This window comes from Chlorocebus sabaeus, chromosome 24, assembly GCF_047675955.1.
Source record: "Chlorocebus sabaeus isolate Y175 chromosome 24, mChlSab1.0.hap1, whole genome shotgun sequence".
Lineage (NCBI taxonomy): Eukaryota > Metazoa > Chordata > Mammalia > Primates > Cercopithecidae > Chlorocebus > Chlorocebus sabaeus.
In genome coordinates this window covers 74,505,723-74,518,946 of record NC_132927.1, presented here as the reverse complement: position 1 = coordinate 74,518,946, position 13,224 = coordinate 74,505,723, and positions in this window count along the sequence as shown.

The window sequence follows — 13,224 nt, the reverse complement described above, 5'->3', positions numbered from 1 at the left end:
TGCAAACCTTTTTTGGAATCACGACTATAAGATTACGGGCTGGAACAGAATAAATCTCAAGAGAAGGTCTTTCTTCTTTTCCATAGGCAGACCACACATATGGCAACCAAGAATCACACACAGTTTCACTTTATCAGTTAGGTGTTGTTCACAAGTAGGGCATGTATGGAAAGGAGAGAGCATTCTTCAACCAAGTACTTGAGGGCAGACTGCTGTCAGCCTGGCCAGGTTTAATTTGGGGCGATGCCCTCATGGGTGTGTTACCCAACCTCAATGTGCACAGCAGTCATCCTGAACTCTTCTTAGGAAGGCAGCTTGGCCTGAATAAAAGATCAGCCCAGGGACTGAAGCATGGTAAGTGTTCCCTAAATGTTGCCTGTGATTGCTATTACCCAGAAGAGGCTTCACGGCAATCACATTAAACCTATATTAAATAAGCCAACACATAGATCCTGGGCATTCAATAATCGGTAACTCATTTCTCCAAGCCTTTCTCTAACCAGGGTCTTTGCAATGCAGTGCATTTAACGCAAAGCAGTGTTCAGATGTACGGTTCCCACCCTCCAGTCAGTGCACAGCCTCTACTCTTAAAAGTTCATGCACCACCCACTTTAGAAACACAGAGGGTAGAGTCAGGTAGCAATCACAGGAGACAGGGATTTTTCTAGGACTTTAATTCAGAGTAAGGTGGAGATCATAAGAGACAGGGTTTTTTCTAGGACTTTAATAAGGAACATCTTCTCCAAAATTCTGGAAGAATCTTTCACCCTACTCAAGACAGCTCATGAGAAAAAAAAAAATCTCTTTATATTTAGACCGGCGATCTCACCACAGGTGCCCCACTCGTGTGGGAGATAGGCTATTTTTTTTTCTAGGCCCCAAGAAAACTTCTCCCTCCTCCCATCTGATAGGGTTGCTACTTCCTTTACAGTGCAAAGATCAGAGGGGCAGCTCCCATCCCCCACCAGTGTGGCGAAGGAAGAGGGCAAAAAACAGACCAGGTTTTCACAAAGGAAGACCAGAAGCTGCAATGATGTAACGAAGTACAGTGCATGCCAGTTCATGGGCAGGCAGGAAGGAAGGCAATCGCAGGCTTCGAGGCAGGGCACCTGCCTTCTACTTGTGTGATTTTAGCAGCTGGAAGACAAAAAATAACTTGGGCTTCCTGCAGCGTGAGCACCTCAGTAATCCCCTCTGAGATGGGGTGGGTGTGGAGTCTCCTCATATGGAATCATAGCTCAGAAAGGATTTGTTGCCTCAGTTTCCTCATCTGTAAAGTGCGTGGCTGATGACCACTTCACAGGACTGTGAGGATGTAATAATCTTAAGTATAAGAAAGAATCTAACATATAGCAAGGTGGCAAATGAACTAAGGCTTCCCAAGCTCATGAGTTTGCAATCATTTCATTTGATCCTTTCCGATCGATGGCATTGATTACTTTTATCTCCATTTATCAATAGAGAGATGAAGACACAATATGCTCAAATGATTTGCGCAAGTCACGGGTAAAACCAAAGCCAATGTTGGTTCTTTCTGACTCTGAACATACATTAATTAATTTCACTCACTGTGCTAATTGTAAAACTGAAGCTAAAATGACAACAAAGAAACAAACACTGATAGGTAGCTATAACAGAAGAAACACAATTATTGTTCTGATCAAAGTGTCCATCTTCGCAAAGACTATTGTAAGAAAATATTAGATGTCCCTGTTTTTATAACTAAGCAACCTTCCTAGCTCAGGGTAGAGGGTCAAGAATTAACTGTTGACTTAATTTGCATCCAGACTGCAATCTTTTTGTGGGCATCTGGACCAATGTGCAAAGATGGACTTGCCCTGCAGATGACATGGCACTGGAGCATCTCAGGTTCTCACCTGACTGAGTCTCTGGGCCCAGGAGGGGAAGAGTTAACCTTTGAGACCTTTGAGAATGGGGACCTGTGTCTTGAATAGATCGGCCTGCTCCTGCCTTCTCAGGGCAAAGCGCAGCAGCTGGGCTGCCCCCCAGGCCCAGGCCTCCTGTTTTGCACAGCTTCTGAAGACAGCCTGGCTCTGCCCTGGGAGTCTCCCAGCCACAGGTGAGGTTCCACGGCCTCAGCAATCCCCAGGGGGCCAATCAGGCTGGGCCTGCATGAGGTAAGATGGAGAGTCACCCTGTGTGCTCTGGGCTCTCTCAGAAATCTCAGCAGATCAATGTCATCGTGGCTTTAATTACCCCTCCTAGGCCTCATCCTTATTTCATGGCCTTTAATATGCCTGGTTGGCAGCTGTGGACACACAGATAAACAGCCAGCCAGCATTGCCTGGCCGGAAGTGGTGACCTCCCAGGCCAAGGGACGGTGGCCTGACAGGGCCCTAGCCCTGCCCAGTGCAGAGCAATTTGACAACTAGATCCTTTGAGTATCTTGCAACAGCCCTGTTGTAAAACGGAGGCTTGGCACCGGTTTGCTGAGGACCTACTGTGTGCCAGGCATTGCCCCTGAGGCTGGAAGCACTGCGGCAGGCCCCAGGTGACTTCTCTAGGCTGTTTCCTGTGAGGCCTCTAGTCACAGGCTGCCCCTGTATGCTTGCAGCCTTTTGCCTAGAGCAGTGTTCTCAACCCATGGCAATTTTGCCCCCAGGGGACATTTGACAATGCCTGGAGATATTTTCCGTTGTCACAACCGGAGGAGGGACTACTACTGGCATCTAGTGGGTAGGGGCCAGGGCTGCTGCTGAACACCCTACAATACACAGGACAGCCCCCCACAAAGAAGGATCTAGCCCCAAATGTCAACAGGGCCAAGGGGGAGCAACCATATAGCACAGACAACTTCTTTAACTTGGGCATATAGAAGACTGTAGAGGTCCCAGGGGCTTCCTGGGCCATTCTCTGAGTCAGGGTTTCTTCTTCAGCAGTTTAAATCAACCACGGGTCCCCTTGCTCCACACTGGCCACCCACCACACAGAGCTTGCCTCTTACTTGTCCTAGTTCCTCTATCTGGATGCTCTCATTTTTTTTTTTTTGAAGGCTGACACGCACTCATCTTTAGTCACACCTCGCCTTGGAAGCCCCCTGGAGTGGCCATCCCTGGCTTAGTTGTTAGCCCCGGGAATTGCATGGGTTGGTTTATGTCCTTTCCCCAATCCCTACCACAGCAAATCCACAGGTCACACACTGAATCCCACATATGGTTCACAGGCGTAAAGTGCGGGAACCTGGGAATGGTTTACATTTTTAAATAGATTAGAAATATCCAGTGCCAACCCTGTAAAATGGTCTTTTTATTGTACAAACGTGCTGCTGTGTTTCTCTGCATAGGCAAGGGACCCTGTGGCTCACGGGAAAGAGCACAGGCTTTGCAGCTGTGTCTGGATCAGTGATTGGGACAAGTCAGTGCTCAAGAAATACCTGTGGTATTGATGAATCCATCGTGTGTTCCTTGATGGGAAAGAAGAGTTTGAACTAGCTGACCCAGGCTGGGATCGCCTTGAAATCAGGATCAGGGGTAATGGCTTTTTCATTCTTCTAACCCCTGCTCCCATCCCGAGGTGACTTAATCTACATTTGCTAACCTTAGGATGCAGGCCTCCCAGAACTGTCATTTGGTTCGAGTTATTCACTCCCTCTCAGCTCCAAGTTTTAAATCAGTAAAATGAGAAGAATGAAAGGACTTCCCTCCAGGTGCCTGTGTGAGGGATCCCTGGTGCGAGGCCCAGAAGGCGTTGATGCCTGTGTGGCTGAGAGTGCAGTGCCGGGAACAGACTAGGGACTCTCTTTCTGGAGTACAGCAGCTTGGGTCCTGCTTCCATGTTTTTGCACGCATTTTTTCTGCCTGAGATGTCAAGTAAAGGAGGCAGAGGTGGGCAGGAAGAACTTTCTAGGGTACCTTCTCACTCCCCATGAAGAGTGCCTGAGGGATCTAATGAACCAAATGAGAGGCAGTGGCCCCTACTGAGGAATCTCTGCCCCGGGTCAGCTGTGATGCCTCCCAGACCACATAACAGACCTCAATGACTAGGAGAGATCCTTCCAAAACCTTTGTGTCATGCCATTTCCGAGTGGACTGGCTGGTATCTTACCTTTTCACGAAGGACCACATCTGCGAAAGAAAGAAGAAATGCCTCTCAGGTTCAAATTGTAATACTGGGGTTTGGCACTGAATGGAATCATCATTGGGTTGTAATTTTTTTTTTTGTTTCCTAATGGAAATTGAATCTATAATATTTTTAACTGGTCAGTAAACTAATCAGTTAGCTAGCTGATTGCCTATTAGACAGACCTAGAGAAATAAGAAACAAAATTCACTTGTTTCGGTTTAGGAGAGATTTAGCTTCTCACCAATTCAACTTTAAAATATTTGAGTTTACCTAAGGGAAAATTCTTTCAAGAAAAAAAATTATTCCATTTTTTCCAAGAAAAAATTCTGAAAAATTTGAAAAACAAACAAACAAACAAAAAAACCCAGCAGCAATTTGGAAACGACACAGAGATCAATTTACTTGAGTCTTCCGCTCACCCTCCCATCCTTTTGCTTGCCCTTCTGCACCCATTCTGGAACTCCTACACATTGGACCACGGTCAGAACGCCACCTGTGTGATACTCAGGGATTCACCCTCGTTCAGGACCTAATTTGCACTGATGCCTCTTCGAGGAGTTTTATGTCACCTTCATAGCAGTCCTTCCAGGGAAGCATTGCTTTATCCCACTTCTGCACAGATTTGCCAGTTTTCCCAGATTCACAGACACTGCACCTTTCAAATCTGGGTTTCCAGGCAAGATAGTCTGACCTCAAAACGAGTGATCTTTCCTGCACAGAAACATTCATGAGGTAGCCCAACATTACATGAGGAACTCTCTAACGTAGTTTGTCCATTCAGTGATGGGCTGTACTAACAGGACATTTTGGATTTTAACCTCAATTTGAAGGCTGTGTTTTTCCTGGACTATGGACATTTTCCCAGAATGGGAGAGAGGGGCATGGTGTGTCATTTCAATCTCAGTGACTGAACTCAGGACATCTCTGACTGAACTGTGGGCAGCTCTGACTGAACTCTTGTTGTCTCTGACTGAGCTCAAGCTATCTCTGACTAAACTGTCTCTGACTGAACTCTGGTCATTTCTGACTGAACTCTAGCTGTTTTTGACTGAACTCTGGTCATCTCTGACTGAATTATGGCCATCTCTGATTGCATTCTGGACATCTGTGACTGAACTTTGGTTGTATCTGGCTGAACTCTGGGTGTCTCTGACTGAATTCCGGGCATCTCTAGCTAAACTCTGACTGCTCTGATTGAACTCTGATCATTTCTGACTGAACTCTAGTTGTTTTTGACTGAATTCTGGTTGCCTTTGGTTGAACTGTGAGTGTCTCTGACTGAACTCTGGTCATTCCTGACTGAACTCTGGTTGTCTCTTACTGTACTCTGGTTATCTCTGACTGAATTCTGGGCAGCTCTGACTAAACTCTAGGCAACTCTGACTGAATTTTGGTCATTTTTGACTGAATTCTGATTATTTTTTATTGAACTCTGGTTATCTCTGACTGAACCCTGGTCATCTCTCACTGAACTCTGGGCATCTCTGACAACTCTGGGCGTCCTTGTCTGAACTCTGGTTGTCTCTGGCTGAACTCTGGGTGTCTCTGACTAAACTCTGGGCAGCTCTGATTGAACTCTGGTTATTTCTGACTGAATTCTAGTTGTTTTTGACTGAACTCTGATACTCTCAGACTGAACTCTGGTTGCCTCTGACTGAATTCTGGGCATCTCTGACTGAATTCTGGGCATCTTTGACTGAATTCTGGGTAGCTCTGTCTGAACTCTGGTCATTTCTGACTCTACTCTCGGCATCTCTGACTGAACTCTGGGTGTCTCTGACTGAACTCTAGTCATCTTCAGCTTCCACTCCCTGGTGTGGTGAGCACAGAGTGTGGCCTGGAGCCATTGCTGGAGACCCACGTAGGACTGGTTGCCCCTCTCCCATCTTTTCAAGCTCTCCACCTTCTGTATGTTTTGTTAGCACCTTAATACCAACCCCTTACACCTTCCTGGCACCCTCTGATCCAGTAACGTTCACAACTTTTTCCCACATCTAGGCTCTCCCATGAGGCTGCAGGGTAGTAGCTGTTTCCCTGCTGATAAGCCAGTAAGAAGTCTTTGAGACCCTGAGCCATTTCTTTTTCTCTTTTTATAATAGTCTGCCTCTCAAACAACTTTTTCTCCAGCATTTTTCCCCCTTTGTTGGGATTTTATTACTAATGTTTTTTAATCTGATACAGAGGGTGGAAGCTAAAAGAATAATCTCACAAAGAAACTGTAGAAAATCTGTCACCATCCCTTTCCCCCAGTCCTGGAGACCTTGATGTTTTAGGCTCTCCAAAGAAACACTTTCAGTTGGTCACACCCTTTGCCAACAGCTGAGCTCTTGGCCTGGTCACGTTTATAGCTCGCCCTGAAACGCTCCATGTGGCGGAGGCTTTGGCGGAGCAAAACCACAAGCCATGGTGTCAACTGGCTAAACACCAACCCAGGTGACGGGGGAGGAGGCTCAGGGTAGACACCTGCACGTCCGCCCACACTGGTGGGAGGGCAGGGGCAGGAGCCCGAGTTCCGGCAGGAAGGCCACTGGGCCCTGGATCAGAAGGAGGGGAAGGGCAGCAGAGGCCAACATCAGCAGCTGGGGCCACAGCACAGCTGAGATGCTCTCCAGCAAGAGATTCCTCTCCTGATAATGAAGCCAGGGAAAAAGAAAGGCACGGCCACTGCTCCACTGTGCAGAGCGTGCATTTTTCAACATCGACCACCCTTAAAGTAGCTCTTTGAGAGAGGCCTGGTTACAGAAGTGAATATTTTAGAATATTAGGGTTTATCAAGGCACTTTTTAACGAAAGTACCTGTACAGTCCCCACGGGAGGAACGACGCAGCAGGCAGTGTAGCCCCTGGCCATGTCTGGCCAGCCCATCCTAGGTCTCCCTTTTCTAACAGTGAGGTCCCCTCTCCAGCAGAGGCACCCTGAAGGTAGAGAGAGGAGAGGCGGGTGGGAACCTCCATGGTGGCATCTGATGAAAGGAAAAGCTAGACAAGGAAGACAGAAAGAAAGAAGGAAGGCACCGTAGGCAGAGGCTGGTTTTTTGGGGAGTGTGACTGGAGCTGTGAACAGTCAGTGCTCCTTCTCTGAATGAATTTTCTGGAAAATCTCCATTTAAGATCCAAAAAAACCTGGGGCTCCTTTCTGTCCTCTTCTGCAGGCTTGCTAAGTGGTGCCACCAGCAGGACCAGAGGATGACTCTGAGGGCTTCTGTTTCCAAATGCTTAACCCCACCCTCCTGCCACCCCGAAGCCCTGTGCTCCCTTCTTCACTCATGGTCAACAAGTAGCTCTGACAGGCGTCCTATTTGTTTGTCAACGTTGGCTGTGAAAAATCATGGGGAAGCAAATTGCTTTTCTACAGAGGGGAGTCAGGGATCTAATGGGAAACTCCAGCTCCTGGAAACCAGCACTAGTGGGGACATCTTTGAGAAATAAAAAAGGAAATGCCTGGAAGCCCTGGGGTTGGGGCAGAAAGCCAGTGCCTCAGAGCCAGCCCCGGGAGCTCTCAGGGCGAGGCGGGGAGGAAACTGCCGTCAGAAACACACGGCGAGTGTGTGGCCAAAGCACTCCATCCAACAGGTCCCCACGCATTCTAAATAATTAGGCTGACATCTGGGAATGATTTATAACCACAGTTTATTTGATCCAACAATAAAATTCCAGAGTTTGGCAAGGCGATGAAGGCCGCCGAGGCCGAAATGTGAACGTGATATTGTTAAGCTAAAGAAAATGCATCTATAAATCACATTACACATCCTTATGGGGATTGCAGATTAATGTGCTCAAGTTGACAGGATTTTGGACTCCAAAATAAGTTTTATGAAATGGTCACAAGAAAATGAAAATCTAACTAACAAAACAAATTCGAAGAAATTGGGTGGGGACAGGAAGAAAGGGAAACTTAAGGAAGGGCCCACATCTCTGCATGTGTGAACAAAGGAGAACATTTTGGCAAGTTGGATTATAATGCTGAGTAGGGTTTATTAGGCATTTACTGTATGCCAGGCACGATGGGCCTTTAAGGGGTAGCTCATTTAATCCTCACAGTAGCACAGTGGCATAAGCAGCACATTACAGTTGAGGCAACTGAAGCACAGAGAAGTGATACAATCTCCCAGGTAGCCCCCCTTGACCATGGTGGAGACAAGATTCAAACTGAGAGCCCCCAGATGCTCACCTCACAGGCTGAGCAGGCAGATCGAATGGAAGGGCTCCCCCATCCTGTCCTCTGCACCATCTTGCAGCTGGGCCTCGGCATCTGGGTGTGTAGAATGGGGATGATGACGCTCGCCACGTGGACTTGTCATTGGGATCACGTTTAATTTAATCTGATAAAATTACTGATTGACCTCAGTGCTTAGTACCATGTTGACTCTTGAGGTGTGGTAGCTTCTTCCTTGCTTTTATTCCTCCTGTAGAAAATTAATTGAATTTCACATGACTTGCAGCCAGTGGACGAGGGGTTGACTCACAGCAAGATGGGTGCTATTCTAGGTAGGAGATAGGCCATGAGGCCTATCAGGAAACAATCTGATGCATGATATCATCGTTCCCTGCCTAGTGGTTTGTTGGGTAATGAGGGACATTGAGACTTCTACCTTGTGGCAAATCAGCTCAAGGCCTACCACCCATATCCAGAAGGTCATTCACTCAGGGGTCAGCCAAGGTTAATCACAATGGTCCTGCCAACTGGCCCATTTATCCAATCAAAATAGATATGAGCTGGGAAGCAAAAATGAACATGGGGCATTTTCTCAGTGCCTAAGCCACATGGAAGACAAGCAAAGTGTCTCTTAGTCCAGGGCCAGCTCAGCCTAAGAGGGTGAGTCCTTACTTGTGTCCCAGCCTGTCTACACTGAACTGGAGCTCCCCACTTCTCACAAACCAATAGCTGGGCACATCCACTCTAGTGATGCTCTCTGCACTACAGGGTGGTCCTTAGGATTTCATAAGGCACTTACCTAAAATTGACTCATGTTTGATTGCAGATAAGACATGCACGTTGCCAAAAATTCAAACTACATAAAATGGATAGACAAAAAAAATATTCTCTTTCATTTTGAGGATGACCACTGATTTTTATTCATTCTTTCAGGAGTAGTCTACGTGTTGTCATGCATGTTTGTCTCTTTGTGTGATATGCTGTTCTGCTTCTTGCTTTTTATTCAGTTAACAATAGTTAATTGTGTTAACTCTTCTGTATCAGCACATTTAGAATGGCCTCATTTTTCTTCACGACTGCATAGGGCTCTTTTGCATGACTGGATTATCATAGGGATTCCTGTTTAGCTGAACATCCTGGCTGCTTTCAGATTTTACCTTTATAAGCAATGCAAGCAGCAAGGCCTTCCCAGGAAAACTAAGCTGGTCTCAGAAGTAGGTTTCTGGTAGCAAAGCAGAGTTGCTGTCCCTGCGGGCACTATGTGCCAGGTCCTGAGCCTGGGTCTGAAGAAAAGGAGGTGCCTCCTGCAAGCCCTGCCCTGAGGGTGTCTGGATGCATGGTTCAAGCGCATCTCTTAGAAACCGTAGAAACAATAACCAGCTTCCAGTCCTGGATTTCAGGCAATCTCCAGATCCCCAAGTCTTGCTCCCAGCCCTCCCTGCACTGCTGGTTCCATTAGGCCATCCAGAGAACACAATGGTATTAAGGTGCTAAACAGAAGATCTTCAGTCCGTTTAAGAGAAGAGAGCAGAGCTATTTCTTAGGGTTATTATGAAGATTACTAAGGGCTCAGTGTGTATGGGGTGCTGACTTTTGTGATGGTTATGGGGGATACTGACCTGAAAACAGATCCTGTATAATACAACTTGGTGGGTGCCATTACTCAGGGATGAGAAAGGACATGCGGGGTGTTGTTTGTTGTTGTTGTTGTTGGGGGGAGTCTGTATTTTTTCTAGAGGGGTAAAGAAAGATTTCACAGAAAGTAAAAGGTTTTGAAGGATGAATAGGAGTTTTCCTCACCTTTAAAAAATAATGGAGAGAATTTCAGGCTTCCAGGTAGAGAGAATAGCATAGGCAGAAAGGTGGAGAGGACAGTGTGTGTGTGTGTGTGTGTGTGTGTGTGTGTGTGTGTGTGTGTGTGAGAGAGAGAGAGAGAGAGAGAGAGAGAGAGGGAGAGAGAGAGATAAATAGTGGAGAAAGTCAGAAACAGGGTTCAGATGAAGCCTCAGCCCAGGTCACCAATCCTGTTGCTCTGTAACTTTGGGTGGGGCTGTGGCAGCCCCTGGGGCAGAGAGTACCAGGACAAGATAGCGCTCCCAGGCACCTTTGCTCATTATCAAGACACTGTTGTGCCAGAAAGTTGTTTCAAAGCCTTTGCTAAACTCCTCTCTCCCTATGCCCTATGCCCTTGGCAGAATAGCACAGCACTTATCGACAGACTCTTGGTCTTAGAAGTAGAGGTTCTGATGCTGAGTTCAAATCCTAGGTCTGTCCCTGGCTAGCTATTTGACTTTCTGCAAGGTGCTTAACATGACTTTCTGTCCCAGTTTCCTCATCTATAAAATGAGAACAGAATGGCCTACTTTAATGGATGGCTGGGAAGTCTAAATGAGCTAATCCCTGTACAGAGCTTAGAATGCAAAAAAAACAGCCTCTCCCCCCCCCCAAATATTATGGTTACAGCGCTCTTAATAGGCCCTGTAAAGTCTTGTAAGCATGAGGTTCCAGGATGGAGAAGAAAGGAGGAGGATAGGCTGTGAAACAGGCAGTTGTCACATAAGTGCTCCTACAGGGCAGGGAGGAGGGCACAGGATGGTGGAGGAACCAGGGGCCACTCCCCACAGAAAGGGATTTGATCCAGCTCTTAAAGCAAGATCGGGCATTGCCAGGCCTGAGTGAGGACACCGGGGGCCAGGTTTCTTCTAAATCTTTCTGTTGTCTCCCATAAGCCGAGGAAGCCTAAGCGTTCACAACCACTGTCTCCCCTTAATCCCGATGCTTCCCTCATCTCAGCGGGCATTTAAATAATGCAGCTTTGGCAGGAGGTGGGATGGGTCTGAGAAACTTCCTGACTCGCCGGCGCCCCTGTATGCGGGTGCCACTGCATAATGATTGGGGCTGGCTGGAAAGAAGAAACTTGGTTCAAAATGTATGAGTTCATTTTTATGTTCTACTGAGAAAATTTATTCAGTGTGACTGCTCAGTAGCGAGTGCCGTAAAACACCTTAATCCCTGGTTGAAGAAAGGTAATGCCTTGACAGATGTGTGCCTCCTACTTTCCTCCCGGCCATGTTTCAACAACAAACCTTTATTTCTGCTTCTCGGCTGTAGCAGGCAAGAGAAAAAAATGAGGAGAGCAATAAAGCAGTCAGAAATCTCAGGAGCCAGGCGGCGATGCAATCGTAATGACAGATTTTTAATGTGGCGGGAGAGATTGACAAGGAAATGTCTTCAGAGCAAACGCTCACCAGATGGAATGCAAACGGTTTATTGGAGTAGAGAGGTGCAGCTGAACCGAAGAGAGGGCGGGTGGAAGGTGGTCTTTCTGGCTGCTGCGAGTAAACACGCCTGAGACAGGGAGAGGGGGAAGAGAAAAGACACAAAAAATAACAAGAGGAGGGAGAAAGGCACTGGGCGAGATCCCAGATAGGCCATTCTGAGAAGCGCTTGGCATCTCCTCACACCCCGAACTGGAGCCCCAGCGTGAGGCCCCAAGAGGCTGATGAGACAGCAGAGGATCACATTTGGAAGCAAGAAGATCTGGATTCAAGACTAGAGTTCAACTGACAAAGTTCCATTGGATCTTGAAGCCCAGGCGTTGTTCTGGAGCTTCTAGTCCTTCCGACAGTGCAGATGTTTTTGTTGGCCAACATTTTCAGCACCGACTTGGTGGCAGGTCCTGCCTGGACCAGGCACAGCAGACAGTGAAGAGAGGGACACCTCTGTCCTTGAGGAGCTCATCGAGATGCACACGTGTAGCATTTGTCAATCAGGTCTCTGTACAAAATAATACATGTATTATTAAAATGGTATGTATGTGTGCATATGTAAATATATGCCTATGTATTCATTTATTTACTCATCCACGCTGTCTATCCATCCATCCATCACTCTTTAAAATCAGTTTCCTGTATATAACTCATAATATATGTGAAGTGGCCAAAAAATGATAATATCCTCCAATTCAAAATTCTACAAAGGCATATGATGTCACTTAAAACAGTCAGAGTAGGAAAACCATTTTATAAAATTCTGTAAAATAATCAAATATTAATAATATGTGTGAGTCCAGAGAGATAGTATTACATATAAGCGCCATCTGTTTTTAAGTATACGTAGATGTGGTATAAAAGTGCATGAGAAAGAATGGCTACAGCAAAAAATAAAATGAGCATTGAATGAATCCTGAAGACCATGTGGATTATGCTAATGATCTGAGGCCCCCAGTTCAGGAATTCTTCCAGTGTTATCATAACCAGCTCTGACCTTGAGCAAATCCCTTCTTTTTTGCCAGCCTCAGTTTCCCACCTTGTAAAATCAGATGCCCAGGTGACATGATTCTCAGCACTTTTTTGTGACTAACATTTTAGAATGCTAAGTGCAAATTTCTGCCAGTGGATATTCTCAAGGCCCATAGCAACTTTAAAACAACAGAGCGGTGAAATGACATGCAAACGTGGAATGTGCTTTCACAATACATCATACAATAAAAATACTTTTCTTAAATAATACGTGACAGTTGAATTCATCTCTTTAGAAACATCCAATCCAACATAAAGATCCCCCTTTTCAGCACGAAGAGCTACAGCCCTGCTTGTCCTCGGAAGCAAACAAATGAAACTCCATGTTTCACAGGGATGGCAAATCAAGTTGAAACCTGTTGTTGCAGCCCTGTAGAAAATGCAGATCCGTAAGATTTCATGCCAGACGCAGGGTGCCAGACATCTTGCAATAAGGAGGGGAGGAGGAGGGGGACAAGAAAAATAGTGGCGAAACAGAAAGACAGGATGGGAGAAAGTAAAACTGTACTTCTCGCCATCCTGACGGCATTCTTCTCTGGCGCATTGGTGGTACTGATACCTGCTGAGACAAAATTCCAGGGCGAGAAACTGTGCACTACAGGCCCTGAGAGGTGGAAGGGATTTGTGTGTTAGGATTGGCTTGGTGCAAAAGGGCCTTTAGAATCACTTTGCCTATGACGGTTTT